The following is a 3685-nucleotide window of genomic DNA, read 5'->3' as shown; positions in this document are numbered from 1 at the left end:
TTGGTTGGTTAGGTTGGTTGGTTAGGTTGGTTGGTTAGGTTGGTTGGTTGGTTGGTTGGTTAGGTTAGGTTAGGTTGGTTAGGTTAGGTTGGTTAGGTTGGGTTGGGTTGGATGGTTAGGTTAGGTTGCTTAGGTTGGTTGATTAGGTTGGTTAGGTTGGTTGGTTGGTTAGGTTGGTTAGAATTAGAATTAGGTTAGAATTAGAATTAGGTTAGAATTTGAGGTTAGAATACAAGCATAATTATGGTTTAATAAGCAATTTAGATAATATGTAAGCTTAGGTTGGTTAGGGTTGATTGGTTAGGGTATGTTGGTAAGGTACAGTTAAGGTTGGTTATTTTGTGGTTGGTTAGGTGTAATATTTGTATTATTCCACCGACTGATATATATATATATATATATATATATATATATATATATATATATATATATATATATATTTAAATATATATATATATATATATATATATATATATATATATATATATATATATATATATATATATATATATATATATATATATATATATATATATACACACACATTTTTAGGTTAATTTAGGCTAGGAAATAGGCTACGTTTGTAGAAATAGAAATAGGTAAAAACATTATAAAAAATGAATCAAGTATAAATAAATTATAAACATTTAAAAACAATAAAAAAATAGACAAAAAAAATTGCTTGAATTTTAGGTAACGTTTCTTATCACCGAATGCCTCTGTTCACCTAGCAGCAAATAGGTATCCAGGAGTTGGTTAGGTTAGGTTAGTTTTGGCTAGGAAATAAGCTAGGTTTGGAGGGTTAGGTTAGGTTAGGTTATTTTAGGCTAGGAAATGGGCTATGTTTGTAGAAATAGTAATAGAAAGAGGGCTGTAATTGTAGGTAGCGTTTCCTATCACCGAATGCCTCTATTCACCTAGCAGTAAATAGGTATCCAGAAGTTAGTTAGTTAGGTTAGTTTAGATAAGGTTAGGTTAAGTTAATTTAGGTTAGGTTAGATTAGGTTAGGTTAGTTATTGCTAGGAAATAGGTTAGGTTTGTAGAAATAGAAATAGGGCTGTAATTGTTGGTAGCGTTTCCTATCACCGAATGCCTCTGTTCACCTAGCAGTAAATAGGTATCCAGGAGTACCTTGAGGTGCTTTCGGGGCTTAGCGTCCCCGCGGCCCGGTCGTCGACCAGGCCTCATGGTTGCTGGACTGATCAACAAGGCTGTTAGACGCGGCTGCTCGCAACCTGACGTATGAGTCACAGCCTGGTTGATCAGGAGTTAGTTAGGTTAGGTTAGGTAAGGTTAGATTAGGTTAGGTTAGTTTTGGCTAGGAAATAGGCTAGGTTTGTAGAAATAGAAATAGAAAAAGGGATGTAATTCTTGGTAGCGTTTCCTATCACCGAATGCCTCTGTTCACCTAGCAGTAAGTAAGTATCCAGGAGTTAGTTAGGTTAGGTGAGGTTAGGTGAGGTTAGGTTAGGTGAGGTTTAGGTTAGGTGAGGTGAGGTGAAGTGAGGTTTGGTGAGGTGAGGTTTTGGTGAGGTGAGGTGATTATTTAAGTGAGGAAAGGTGAGGTGAGGTGAGGTGAGGTTAGGTTAGGTGAGGTTTAGGTTAGGTGAGGTGAGGTGAAGTGAGGTTTGGTGAGGTGAGGTTTTGGTGAGGTGAGGTGAGATTATGTTAAGTGAGGAAAGGTGAGGTGAGGTGAGGTGAGGTGAGGTGAGGTTAGGTTAGGTTAGGTGAGATTCGGTGAGGTGACGTGAGGTGAGATTATGTTAGGTGAGGAAAGGTAAGGTGAGGTAAGGTGAGGTGAGGTGAGGTTAGGTTAGGTGAGGTTAGGTTAGGTTAGGTTAGTTCAGACTAGGAAATAGACTAGGTTTGTAGAAATAGAAATGGAAAAAGGGCTGTAGTTGTTGGTAGTGTTTCCTATCACCGAATGCCTCTGTTCACCTAGCAGTAAGTAAGTATCCAGGAATTAGTTAGGTTAGGTTAGATTAGGTTAAGTTAGTTTAGGCTAGGAAATAGGCTAGGTTTGTAGAAATAGAAATAGGGCTGTAATTGTTGGTAGCGCTTCCTATCACCGAATGTTTCTGTTCACCTAGCAGTAAATAGGTATCCAGGAGTTAGTTCGGTTAGGTTATGTTAGATTAGCTTAGGTTAGATTAGGTTAGGTTAGGTTAGATTAGGTTAGGTTGGTTTAGGGTAGGTTTGTAGAAGTAGGGCTGTAATTGTTGGTAGCCTTTCCTATCACCGAATGCCTCTGTTCACCTAGCAGTAAATAGGTATCCAGGAGTTAGTTAGGTTAGGTTATGTTAGATTAGCTTAGGTTAGATTAGGTTAGGTTAGATTAGGTTTGGTTAGGTTAGGTTAGGTTAGATTAGGTTAGGTTGGTTTAGGGTAGGTTTGTAGAAGTAGGGCTGTAAATGTTAGTAGCCTTTCCTATCACCGAATGCCTCTGTTCACCTAGCAGTAAATAGGTATCCAGGAGTTAGTTAGGTTAGGTTATGTTAGATTAGCTTAGGTTAGGTTAGATTAGGTTAGGTTAGGTTAGGTTAGATTAGGTTAGGTTGGTTTAGGGTAGGTTTGTAGAAGTAGGGCTGTAAATGTTAGTAGCCTTTCCTATCACCGAATGTCTCTGTTCACCTAGCAGTAAATAGGTATCCAGGAGTTAGTTAGGTTAGGTTATGTTAGATTAGCTTAGGTTAGGTTAGATTAGGTTAGGTTAGGTTAGGTTAGATTAGGTTAGGTTGGTTTAGGGTAGGTTTGTAGAAGTAGGGCTGTAAATGTTAGTAGCCTTCCCTATCACCGAATGTCTCTGTTCACCTAGCAGTAAATAGGTATCCAGGAGTTAGTTAGGTTAGGTTATGTTAGATTAGCTTAGGTTAGGTTAGATTAGGTTTGGTTAGGTTAGATTAGGTTAGGTTGGTTTAGGGTAGGTTTGTAGAAGTAGGGCTGTAATTGTTAGTAGCCTTTCCTATCACCGAATGTCTCTGTTCACCTAGCAGTAAATAGGTATCCAGGAGTTAGTTAGGTTAGGTTATGTTAGATTAGCTTAGGTTAGGTTGGGTTAGGTTAGGTGAGGTTAGGTTAGGTTAGTTTAGACTAGGAAATAGACTAGGTTTGTAGAAATAGAAATAGAAATAGAAAAAGGGCTGTAGTTGTTGGTAGCCTTTCCTATCACCGAATGTCTCTGTTCACCTAGCAGTAAATAGGTATCCAGGAGTTAGTAAGCTAGCTACTTGGGGCGTGGTGAGTGAGTGAGGGTTAGTCACTAGTTGGACCTTGTGGGGTGGTGGTGTTGGAGACCACTATAAGCCTAACATGTATAAAGTGCCTGTCTGCCTGTCCCCCGACTCAATGATGTTACAATTATTGACTAAATGAAGCCTAAGAGAGCATATGCAAGGCCTAAGATGAGTCATTTGTCAGCAGCAACTTGTGCGAGATCAATGGCAGCGGTGGCATCCCAACATTTCTATTTTGGAGCAACAGTAGTAGTAGTAGTAGTAGTCCATTTGTTGTTGGTTAATTTGACTAAATAGTTGCAATAGTACTATCATTAATGGAGAATTGGCTGCTATGTGTGAGTATCCTCCGCCTGCCTACCCGCCGCAGTTACCAGTATCCTGACTCACTCACTCACTCACATGTGATTACTTACTACTTGTATACAATAGCAACAGCCATACTACCTAC

Source organism: Procambarus clarkii, unplaced genomic scaffold (assembly GCF_040958095.1).
Source record: "Procambarus clarkii isolate CNS0578487 unplaced genomic scaffold, FALCON_Pclarkii_2.0 HiC_scaffold_110, whole genome shotgun sequence".
NCBI lineage: Eukaryota > Metazoa > Arthropoda > Malacostraca > Decapoda > Cambaridae > Procambarus > Procambarus clarkii.
Note: the sequence above shows the minus strand (reverse complement) of the source record.